The sequence below is a fragment of the Coenobita brevimanus genome, chromosome 68 (genome assembly GCF_032717465.1).
Source record: "Coenobita brevimanus isolate Jiangsu-jjx chromosome 68, ASM3271746v2, whole genome shotgun sequence".
NCBI lineage: Eukaryota > Metazoa > Arthropoda > Malacostraca > Decapoda > Coenobitidae > Coenobita > Coenobita brevimanus.
In genome coordinates this window covers 34510052-34523119 of record NC_137021.1, presented here as the reverse complement: position 1 = coordinate 34523119, position 13068 = coordinate 34510052, and positions in this window count along the sequence as shown.

Sequence of the window (13068 nt, the reverse complement as noted above, 5' to 3'; positions counted from 1 at the left end):
AACGCAGTTGAAAAGATAAAGAAATAACTCCGTATAGCATATAAATGGTTGCAATTATAAAAAAAGAAAACAATGAAAAGTGCAGAAAAACAGTATGGTTAAAGAGGCAACTTTTTGAGGATGGCATGATCCTTGGCTCATGGCCGGCTCCAAACCACCGGGAAATGTTTGATTATTTCCCTACACTATGGGCACTGGCTGTCCGCTGGTTTGCCCATCAAAGTTGCCACAAAGTGTTCGATACGGCCTTTGAGATCATATGATTGCTTTGACTTTATTTATGTATCTCTTACCGGGATCACTATCGATTGCCAGGATGTTTACCATGTGCGATATAACTGCGAGATGAGCACGGTGCTGATTTCAACACATATCTCACAACGATTTTATCTCCATTTATCTTTCCAAGAAAACTCATCGCAGTCATTAAATAGGACTTGTTTTCTCAGGTGGTGAAAATGAATACAGGGACGGCATGGTAATCAATTGTGAGGGTTTGTGTTTGCCTAACATATATTTGTCACTAATGTTGATAATGTTTCAACTCTACTAGCCTATATCTCACCATCGGTAATCATAGAACAAAATCATAATAATTTACAGTAAGATTATTCTACTATAACTCATCATTCTCATCATAGGTAGGCATAGAAGAGAATCATAATAACTTACAGTAAGTTTATTTCCTGAGGTAATGGAAAATGTGAGTGCGTTTAAGTACTTAGGTAGTGTGATGAGCAGGGATGGAAGTTTAGAGGGTGAGGTACTTGAATGGGTGCAACAGAGAAGGAAGGTTGCTGGTTCCATGAAACTAGTGATAAGAATTAGGGAAGTGAGCACAGAAGTGAAGAAGCTACTACATGACGGTATTGTGATACCAACTCTAACATATCGAAGTGAAGCTTGGAACTTGTTGGAGGGACAGAAGTCAAGAGTGAGAGCAGTGGAAATTAGTTATTTGAGAGGAGCATGTGGAGTCACATGGACAGACAGACTGACAAAAGAGGAAGTGAAGGAGCATTGTGGTGTGGATGTGAATGTGATAGGAAGCGTTAGGAGAAACACACTGAGGTGGTTTGGACATGTGGAGAGGATGGAGAGCGAGAGACTGACGAGGAGAGTGTATGTGAGTGAGGTGGAGGGGGGGAAGAGGGAGAGGGAGGCCAAGGATGAGATGGAGGGATGGAGTGGAGAGGTATATGAGAGAGGGTTGTGTGAGCTGGGAGCAGGGTAATGAAATGGCGGGGGACAGGGCGACATGGAGGCTATTTGTTTGTGGCCACCCCTTAGGGGATTAAGGCGTCTGGCAATAGATAGATAGATAATTTCCTGGCAAAATATTCATCCCTCATAACATAAAATAATGTTCTCTCCAAAATAATGCGTGATCTATACATGACAAATACATAATACTCCTGTTTTATTCGGATAATTGCCCAAACGAATATATTATTATATCATGAAAAAATAATTGGATGAAATTATTAACTCAAAATAAATCTGCCACCTTAACTACACTCAATATTTTGTCAGAGACCATTGCTGGTAATCACATCGTGAAGGCGGTCAGGTAGTGTTGCTACATGATTGTGAATGATGTGAGGCTTTCTCCTGAGGACCTCCCACTCCCTCATCATGTGACGCAACATTTGCTGTGGCGTCCTTTTCTCGTTGAGCTCCCAAACATTAAATTGGCCAAAACGTACTCAATGGGATTTAGGTCAAGCAAAAGTGGCGCTGATCCTCAAACCATGTTCGCACAACTCTCGCTGTGTGCACTGGACAATTATCGTGCATGAAAAAAAAAAAAAAATGATGTCCTCGGGATACGGAAGGGTGTATGCGCAGACAGTAGGCAGCATCATCTCCTCTAGTATCTCCACATACTGCACAGCCCTGAACCTTGTCTGTATCTCTGTGACCTTACCAGCAACATGGAAACCAATCCACCCCCACACATTGCAAGTTACGTGACCACTCCTTGCCTATCCATAGATGTGTTCCTGAACATAACTATAAAACAGTATGGCCTTTTCATTTTTGATAAATAATACAAATTAATGACTTCATTTTTACTATAATATATATTCCATAAGATTTTTTTATTTATTCGATTACACATTACCTATTTTAAATAAAAATTCTTTCTCTCTCTCTCTCTCTCTCTCTCTCATGGCCACACCACCGAAGAGTACACAGTCAGTATTTGTTCCCCGTACTGCATCTCTTTGGAACTCGCTTCCAGTATATATATATATATATATATATATATATATATATATATATATATATATATATACTGTATATATAATTAGAGACGAAATATATATATATATGTATATATATATATATATATATATATATATATATATATATATATATATATATATATATATATATATATATATATACTGTATATATAATTAGAGACGAAATATATATATATATATATATATATATATATATATGTAATTAAAGGCGAAATATATATATATATATATATATATATATATATATATATATATATATATATATATATATATATTTATATATATATAATTAGAGGCGAAATATATATATATATATATACATATATATATATATATATATATATATATATATATATATATATATATATATATATATATTATGGCATATAATGCTATCATTATATATATTGCAACTATGTCCCCTCAACAGTCGTGAAAACGTAAACTTTCGCTATTATTCAGGTATAGTACGGAACTACTCCAAAGTCATAAGTACGTACGCTTGTGTACAGGAACATATTGGATTAAATAAAGAATAAGTGGCACCCATTCGGTCAACCAAACCCATATGCTGTACCATATTAAACCATCACATCACTGTACAATCAAAGACAAAAGTCGTCTAGCGGCTTTTTCCGATGGTTAAGTGCAACACTTGAAACATTATGAAAGTTCTACCACAGTTACATGTTCGTGGTTGGCTAGCCTGACTTCTTCAAGCTTCATATCTGCTGCTGATGGGATGACGGTATGAATGAACCCATGAAATTCCGAAGCCTTAACATCGACACGCAAAAATTGCTGATTCCGAACTTCGTATGAGAGACGAAATGCCAACGGTTAGGCGATGATCACCTGACATTTCATCTTACATCTAACCACAACATGTCAAGCAGACCTACTAGACCATGGTATGGAAAGGTCAAGCAACATGCATCCAACTAATAGGAATATGAGAGGTGGCATCATCTTCCTTTATTTATGGGAAACGAATCATGAACAGACAGCTCAAACATTTGGTATAGGCATAACCAAAGAAATGTGGATTAGGATTTCAGGAGGAAGGCATAATGGAGAACCGACATCGTTCAGGTCGTCCTCTTTTTTCCACAACATTATAGGACCAGGAAATTATCACAACGATGGAAGCAGCACCCGCAAGCAGTGCTTACACCAGAAGAAACGAAGTGCACCTGGAATGAAGCACATGAACAGTTGTGTGTAGATTTCGGTCGTCTGGTTTATGTGTTCGAACTCGTCTGTGGGATTCAGGTAGACAAAGAAAAAAAATCAAGTATCATAACAGAATAACTCTGTTCTCGTGTGTTGAATAATATAGTGAATTTTGTTTTACAACACTTAATGTCCCAGGTCATATTTATCAACTTGATTAGCTAAGTTACAGTTAATAAAGATGGAGAACTGACTTCCGAACACCTATTAGGCTAATTGAATTGTAAGTTGATAAAGTTGGCATAAAAATAAAAGATGAGAAATGCTTTAACAGTTAAATAAAAACAACAATCAGAAAGATTAAATAATTATGTAGATTAGTTTCGGTAGCATACAAAAAAATTATATGCTGCATCCACAAACCAGTCACCTGGAGCAAATGGCAACTCAAGTCAGTGCTACCAACCGATCGTTCGACACAAAGCAGACCGCTCCAAAACTATAGTCTTTCAGCAAATATTTTCACCAAATTTCACAACACGACTTTTGTCTTTCATTGTACATACTGTAGGTACTTCAAAGTCATACAGCCTACCGATATATCACAAACATTTCTTGGATGTCTATACACATATCTCATGTGTGTATGTCCTCTGTGCATGTAGGATCGTCATGAATGTGCTGTGGTCCCTGCTGGGATGCGTTCACTGTTTGTGATTCCTGCTGCTGGTACATGATATGGAACGCAGGACAAAGCATCTGCATGTTACCATAGAACAGTACATCAGATATATATTAGTTTCTTGCAATACAGCGTTGTCTGGGATCCATAGTCCGTAGTTCTCTTGCTACTAACTTGCCCATGCAATAGGCGTCGTCACTACTGTCGGCAGGGGATGACGACATTGCTTGCAATTCGTTGAGTGCATACTCCATGGCCCTCTCTCCTGTATCTGCTGTCCGCCATTTCTTCGTAGGCAATGAAGGCAGACCACTGTCCTGCGGTGCTGATGAGGGCCCCATGTCGCAGCCCACTTCCGGTGCATCAGATGGCAGGGTGATGTGACCAGTTCTGCTGTGTCCTCCACATCCTATAGGGGTTATATAATGTAATGTTGTATGTACATTCATTATACTATTTGTTCTGTGGACTGTAATATGTCAATAGATAACGTACTAAAGAGATATATGGAGATAGTGTACTTGTTCGAAAAAATAGTGTGGCATAGGTATGTGTGTCCTTGTGTGCATGTGTGTGTGTGTGTGTGTGTGTGTGTGTGTGTGTGTGTGTGTGTGTATGTGTGTGTGTGACAGACAGAGAGATCTGGGTATACATTACATATGTTGGTGTGCCATGTTATAACAATGGCAAAGACCTTAATCATATGTTTGTGGTGATGCAACATTCTATTCACTCTCATTCTAGACACCCTGTGCCCCGGAGAACTCGAGAAAGGTTGCCACTGAGTTTGAAGAAAACTGGCACTTGCCAAACAGTTTAGGTGCACTTGATGGGAAGCATGTCATCCTGAAGGCCCCTGCTGCCTCTTTATGTGTACTACTATAACTACAAAGGGACCCATAGCATGGTATTATTGGCTGTAGCGGATGCCAGCTATTCATGTATGCTGATGTTGGCACCAATGCATGTGTCTGATGGGGGTCTGTGGAACCGGTGTAAATTGCGGCATTTGCTAGAATCAGGTGAAGCAGGTATTCCAGGGAACACAACACAGATGGGGGGTGAGATACGTGTTCCTTATGTGCTTGTTGCAGATGATGCATTCCCACTTAAGCCATACTTAATGAAACCCTATAACTTCCGAGGTCAAAATGAGCAAGAGAGAATATTCTCATACAGACTATAAAGGGCCAGACGGACTGTGGAAAGCGCATTTGGCATTCTGGCTAATAGATTTAGGGTTTTGTCTACTACTATTGCATTAGACCCAACTAAAGCATAGAAAGTTGTTCTAGCTTGTATTGTGCTTCACAGTATGTTGAGGATACATGATATACACCAGAGTACAGGAGTAGGTAGCACCTATAATGTTAATAATGGGCATGATTTGTCTGTGAATGTAGTGGTCCAAGAGGCACAGATGATCAGTCTCAACCGTGACAGAGGCAGGAATGCCAGCAATGATGCCAAGCGAGTTCATGAGGAATATGCTAGATACTTCAACTCAAGGCCAATAAGACTACCAGGTCTCTTCACCCAGTGGTACTACGCAGATGTGGTGGCATCATGGTGTGGAGGGCTCTCCCCATTTTTTTTCTCCACTCCCCCCATCCACCCCCCAGCAGAGGCTGGGGGGTCAGTGGGGAAGCTGCTCTTGTGACAGCTATGGGAGAGAGGTAGAGGCAGACATACAGTGACTTCAAGAATTTTTTTTTTTAACCCATGCCGTCCCGGCGACGTGAATTAACGTCCGCACATGATGTGCACTCATGTCCCGGCGACGTGAATTAACGTCCGCACATGATGTGCACTCATGTCCCAGTGACGTGAATTAACACGGCAACATTGCAAGGTCCCTAATTTGCACAATTTTCAATTTTCGCGAGTGATTTCGCGAGTGGTTTTTGGCACGTATACACGGGACACCTTCCTCTATTCCTCTCCAAGATGCCAAGCAGGGACAATGCCTTACACCGCATAACCTCTCCCCCTCCCCGGCACGCCATTGTCTCGGCAATTCACCTGTTACCAGTAACCTGGCCAATAAAGACATTCAGGGCCAGAATGATTCCCCAATCGATGACAATATGGAGGAAAAAGTTTACACAGCATTAGAAGAAGAAACAGTCAGAAATGATGATCAGGTAATGTGGGAAAAAAAAGGTCATGAATGGTGATGAGTTAGTGAGTGAAACAATGCTTATAATGCCTATATCACTGTTTGAAAACCAATATACTCTTGTACTACTTATAAATTTGTACCAAGTAAATAAATAAATACTATTTATGAGTGGATAGAATAGTTACCCTCCCATAGAACTCGTTTTCTTTGGTGCCAGCCTGTTAGAAAACCCAGTCAGGTAAGGAAGTACTCGTACCTAAATCGAGTAGTTTAAACCTCAGGTGAGCAATTCCTCTATGAATTTTCGATGTTTCTCACCAAAAGCGGATGTCTGAGCCAAAAAAAAAAAAGGTCCAAAAATGTCGGGATTGGGGCGTACCACCGCCCAGAAAACGTCGGGATGGGGCGGGTTAATCTGTTCAGTAGGTGAAAGAGAGATTGTCCAGGTGCTTGAGGGTGCGAAAGTGGATGTATGTGGAATAAATGAAACAAAATGGAGAGGAGAAAGTGCGAGGGAATGGGAGTATGGATGGGGTATATGTGCAGGAGTAGGTGAGAATGAGAGGGCAAAGGAAGGAGTATGTATAGTTGTGAGTAAAAGATGGAAGAAGAGCATAAGACAGTATGGATCAGTTGGGTCAAGGATTGTGTGGGTAAAGTTGAAAGTTGGAATACAAATGTGGGCGATTGTGTGTGTGTATGCACCAATGCAAGATCGTGCTAGAAGAGTGAGAGAAGAGTTCTGGACAAATGTAGAAGTGTGCATGGAAAAGTTTGGGAGGAATGAGAGAGTGTTTTTGATCGGTGATATGAATGGTAAAGTTGGGAATGTGAAGGTGGATGGAATAGTTGGTGAGTGGGGTGTGCCTGCTGAGATAGATGAGAATGGGAGTGCGTTAGTGGACATTTGTGCTGGGAGGGAGTTGGTGATAGCCAATACCCTCTTCAGGCATAAAATGATCCACAGGTATACATGGCGAGTGATGAGAAGGGTGGGTGGTGAACTGAATGAAAGGAAGGCAATGATTGATTATGTGTGTGTCGATGAAAGGATGCGAAGATGTGTAATGGATGCAAGAGTTTATAGAGGTTGGGGGAGTGGACTTTCTGACCACTACCTGGTGGTGGCCAGAATTAGAATGCAAGTAAGATGGAGGAATAGAAGAAGGGAAAGAGGAGAGGAAGGAGTAGTTGCAAGGAGAGTGGAAAGGTTACAAGAGGATGAGAAAAAGGCAGAGTATAACAGAGAAGTGGAGGAACGATTGGGCAAATATGCATTGGAGCAGATGGGAGACGTGGAAGGTGTGTGTAGGATATTTACAGAAGAAATATGTGCAGCATGTGATGTGGTGTGTGGGAGGAAGAGAAGACGGAGAGAGGTCCAAGGAACAGCGTGGTGGACTAAAGAGGTGAGACAGGCTGTGGCACAAAAGAAGAAAGCATACAATGAATGGATGAGAAATAGGGGCGTGGAAGAAGTTGAGAGGCGGAAGAGAGAGTTATATGTAGAGAGAGAGAGAGAGGTGAAAAGATTAGTAAGAGATAGTAAGAAGAGAGTGGATGAGTAATTTGGAAGGAATTTGAGTGTAAAGTGGAGGGACTGTAAGAAAATGTTCTGGAAAGAGGTGAAAAGAGTAAGACAGGGTCGAAGTGAAGTTAGCAGGGGAGTGAAAGATAAAAATGGTAGATTACTAGTGGAGAAGGGAGAAAAAGTTAGCAGATGGAGAGAACACTTTAAGGAATTGTTGAACGTAGAGGATGGAGGTAATGCGAGTATAAGTGGCTGGGGAATGGCTGGGAGAAGGAGGGAGGTGAGAAGACAGGAAGAAATCAGTAGGATAGAAGTTGTGGAAGCAATGAAGAAAGTTAAATCGGGGAAAGCCCCAGGAATTGATGGAGTGTGTGATGAAATGCTGAAGCATGGGGGAGAGATAGTTGTAGAATGGATGTGGAAGATGTGCAGATTGGCCTGGGAGGAAGGTAGAGTCCCGGAGGATTGGAAGTCAGGTATAATTATTCCCTTGTACGAAGGAAAAGGGGAAAAAGAATTGTGTGGTAATCATAGGGGGATTTGTCTTCTTTGTATAATAGGAAAAGTGTATGGTAGGATACTTATTGACAGAGTTAGAGAAAGAACAGAGAAATTAGTTGGAGAAGAACAGGGAGGTTTTAGGAAGGGAAGAGGTTGTGTAGATCAGATATTCATTCTTAGATCTTTAGTGGAAAAGTTTCTAGAGAAGGGAAAGAAGTTGTATGCGGCTTTCATGGATTTGGAGAAAGCATATGACAGGGTGGATAGACAAGGATTGTGGAAAGTGTTAAGAATATATGGAGTAGATGGGAAGTTGTTGAATGCTGTGAAGAGTATGTACGACGGTGCGAAGGCTGCAGTGCGTGTGGATAGTGAACTAAGTGAATTTTTCTCTTTGAAAGCTGGGTTGAAACAGGGATGTCATGTCTCCATGGTTGTTCAATCTGTACATGGGTGGGGTAATAAAAGAGGTACAAGGTAGGGTAGTGGATGTTGGAGTGGCCCTGGTGAGAGAGGATAGTGTTTGGAAACTCCCTGTACTGTTGTTTGCAGATGATACTGTGTTGTTGAGTGAAGACGTAGAGGAGCTGCAAGGCTTGGTGGATGAGTTTGGGAGAGTGTGTAAGAAACGGAATCTAAAGGTGAATGTAGGGAAGAGTAAAGTGATGGTCTTTGAGAGAGGTGAAGTCAATGAATGTACAGCGAGGTTGGATGGTGAGGAATTGGAAAATGTGAGTACGTTTAAGTACTTGGGTAGTGTGATGAGTAAGGATGGAGGTTTGGAGGGTGAAGTGCTGGAAAGGGTACAGCAGGGAAGAAAGGTTGCTTGTTCTTTGAAAGCAGTGATAAGAAACAGGGAAGTGAGCATGGAAGTGAAAAAGTTACTACATGACAGCATTGTGATACCAACCCTAACATACGGAAGTGAAGCTTGGACGTTGTTGGAAGGACACAAGACAAGAGTGAGTGCAGTGGAAATGAGTTATTTAAGAGGAGCCGGTGGAGTCACATGGAGAGACAGGCTGACGAATGAGGATATAAAGGAGCGTTGTGGTGTGGACGTGGATGTGATAGGAAGCGTTATGAGGAACACACTGAGGTGGTTTGGCCATGTGGAGAGGATGGAGGGTGAAAGACTGACGAAGAGAGTGTATGTGAGTGGGATGGAGGGGGGAAGAGGGAGGGGGAGGCCGAGGATGAGATGGAGGGATGGGGTGGGGAGGTATATGAGAGAGGGGGGTGTGAGTTGGGAGCAGGGCAGTGAAATGGCAGGGGACAGGGCGACTTGGAGGCGATTTGTTTGTGGCCACCCCAAACGGGATTGAGGCATCTGGTAATTGATAGATAGATAGATATTTATATAAATTCGTGACATTGTAGTTTGGTGAGATAACCATGAAAAAACTCTAGTGGAACTCCCACTGGTCATTACTCAGTTCAGCTGTCCTCATATTCACTTTGATTGGGATGGTTTTCAGAACATTTGTCACTGTTTCACAAGTGGCCATTCTTATCCACGACATTAATGCTTTCACTGAGTGATTTATTGCATTTTTATATCATTCACCCTCTTTCCATTGACCGTTGAAGTTAGGCCACGCCTACTTCTGGCGAACACGGCCATCTTTTGCCCCCTTTCCCAGTTTGAAGTCAGTCAGTTTTGAGTCGCCTCGAGGATAAGACCGTTTGTGCCTAGCGTAGAGCAACGCCTCCATTGTACAGTGAATCCTGAATCTCTCCCTAGACAGTGAATTGGCGAAGCGGGCTTAGTGAATACCAGCGTTTGGTATTCATTTGGTATTCATCACGCAGGTGCTCCTCTCCACTGACCAGTATTTCTGTTCATTTTCCTAGGCTTAAGTTTGATTAGCTTTTGAATGAGTGAGTGAGTGTATTCTCTTTGTTATTTGAATTCATGAGTCCCCTAGTGACTGTGAATTCCTCTTTTGAATTTATTTTGAGATTCATATAATATAAATTTATTTTACTGTAATCAATAAATTTACAGTTCTTTTCTTTGAGCTTAATGTAATTAGAATCGTGTTTTATTTCTCCACATTAAGCTTACTTTACTTGTCACTCGTAGTTTGTACAAACTCTTTACATTATTCATAACTGGTACTTAGGCCAGTTCCTTTGTATCAAACTTAAATCCGTTGTGCCTGCCAGGAGTCAAGCACCGGCAAGAACCTGTCTCTTATTATTAGCATTAGTTATTGATTGTCAGGGGTGGAGTCACTTTCTGAAGAGGCTAACAGTACTAACAAACAGCACTTGTGAGTAATTAGTCTCTGCTGTGTACTGTTGAGAAAGTTTATAAATTCCCGTCCTTAGAGAATCGGTGAAGTAAGCTGGCATAAAAGAAATCTTACTACTTGATTTCCACAAGTCAATTCCTTGTCTCTAGTTTCAATTAGGGCGAGGAAGTGGCTCAATTGGTAGAGAGGTGGCCTGCAGTCCCACCGGACCCAGGTTTGAATCCCGGCTGGGGCAGGGAACAGTTTAAGGATTTGGATTTCATAAATATCAGGCTTTACTGATCTACCAGAAGACCTGCCGACATGTCGTAAAAATGCCCCCACTAATACCAATACACCAGTCCTGTATGAGACAGCCCTAGCATGTATTCAATATGGACGGTGGGTGTTAGCGCCGAAGTGGTGACATGTAGAGGTGTATGGTATGTAGGAGGACTGCTGGGCCTTGATAGCAGGCTGTGAAGCCTATGCCCAGAGTCGGACACATAAAAAAAAATAATAATAATAACATTTAGTAAATTTTAATTCACAAATTCATATCCCCCCCGTGACATCTGGCGACCTCGCCAGGATATTAGCTCCTAACTCTAAAGTTATTAACGAAATGATACTCACTTACTCACACCCAAGTATTTGTTATCAGTAAAGTCTATAGGCACTATCTTGCTGGTGGTTATTAATTCATGTGTATTAATTTTACCTAATAGTTTTCCCAGACAGTTGCATTTTTTCTTTTCCTTCTTATTTTCTTTACCAGTTTAACTAGATAAAAATGGTCACCACCAGCTTGTGCCTATATTCTTTGCTTTTGACTATTAGTATTTCTCTGCAAAATAGGAGTCAGTACTAAGTCTTTAGTCCACTCAGCCTTAGTTGAGTAAGCATCATGACCACTAATATATATGTACAGGAAGCCAAAGATATGGGGCTTAGCGATCCCCAACATATTAAAAAATAAGTGCTCTCACGGTTTAGTTACGAACAACAGCATGAGACTGACGCCCGTGAGGAGCGTAGAATTCAACGTGAACACAAGCAAGAACAGCATAAGGAACATGAGAGACAACGCGAACACGAGCGAGAACAATGCGAATATGAGTGAGAACATCGAGAGAGAGAATGAGAACATGAACGTGCTGAGCACGAGGCACGTAATAAACATGAACTTGAGATGCTGAAGCTCAAGCAAGACTCCTTGGCTTCACACATATTTGGTGCAACTAACCCAAGCTTCACGAGCGTTCTCCCTGCACATGTTCTGGCAACCCTGCGCCTCAAGCTTCCTTCGTACAAGGAAGGCGAGGGAATCAAGCCGTTCATAGCTCGTTTTGAAGACATGGCACAGCTCTACCAGCTGGATGAGGCAACTAAACGGCTCCAGTTTCTTAGCTTGTTTGAGGGCCCTGCCCTCGATATTCTCCACAGAACTCGTGGAAACAATCTCACGTATGAGATGATGAAGGCCACACTCATCAAAGCGTACGGTCTCACAGTTGACGACGCCAGGAGTTAGTTTATGAGGGTGCATCTACAAGAAAAGGAGACCACTGTTCAGTTCCTCAATCAGCTTACCGCTTACTTAGACGAGTGGATGGAGAAAGATGAGACCTCTTGCACACGAGAGGGGAAAATTGACCTTATGCTGCGCACACAGCTAGAAAAGTCGTGGCCTGCTGAGCTTATGGCTCAGCTTAACCCTATCAGGTTCTTGGGCCGGGCAGATTATGTCTGTGTCAAAGTCAGCCACTCACACTGACCCACATCTTTTGCGACCCAGTATTTTACTTTGATCGCTCTGTGTAAATACACTTTTGAAGACAGAATGTTGGTTTTGGTGTCATTTTAAAGCTGAATAGTTGTACTTTACCGTAGTATGTTCAAAAATTGAGAACAAAGAAAATGGAATGTCAAAATGATGAGTTGAAGTTAGGCGAAAAGCGAAAATTTTATATCTTGCCATAGAAAAATATTCGGCCAAAAATAAAGAGGAAAGATACGTAAATTTGGTTTAAACCATGCAAAAATACAATAATTTACCTTTACAATGATATATAGATTATGGTAATTTTTGCATTTCATTGTGCAGTAAAGCGAAAGGAAAGAGATGCACAATTTTATTTTAGTCTCGGCCGCATATTCGCTTTGCGATGTTTGTCTTTGATCAGTCAGTGTAAATACACTTTTTATGATAGGATGCTGGTTGTGGTGTTATTTGAAGCTGAATAGTTGTACTTTATCGTAGTATGTTCATAAAAGGAAAACAGAGAAAATAAAAAGTCAAAGTGTCGGGTTGAAGTTAGGCAAAAATCAAAAATTTTATACCTTGCTGTAGAAAAATATTCATCAAGAATAAAGTTATAAAGAAGCAACGCTATGAGTCAGACCAGCTGTGCAGTATCCCCACACATAGAGTAACCATTCCATGACAATATGCTCGAGCCTCTTTGTTATGATGCTTAAATGCGATTTATGGTGAATATTTTACAAAAGATTCTTAAAATGATGATTAAAAGTGTCATCCGAATCTCTGA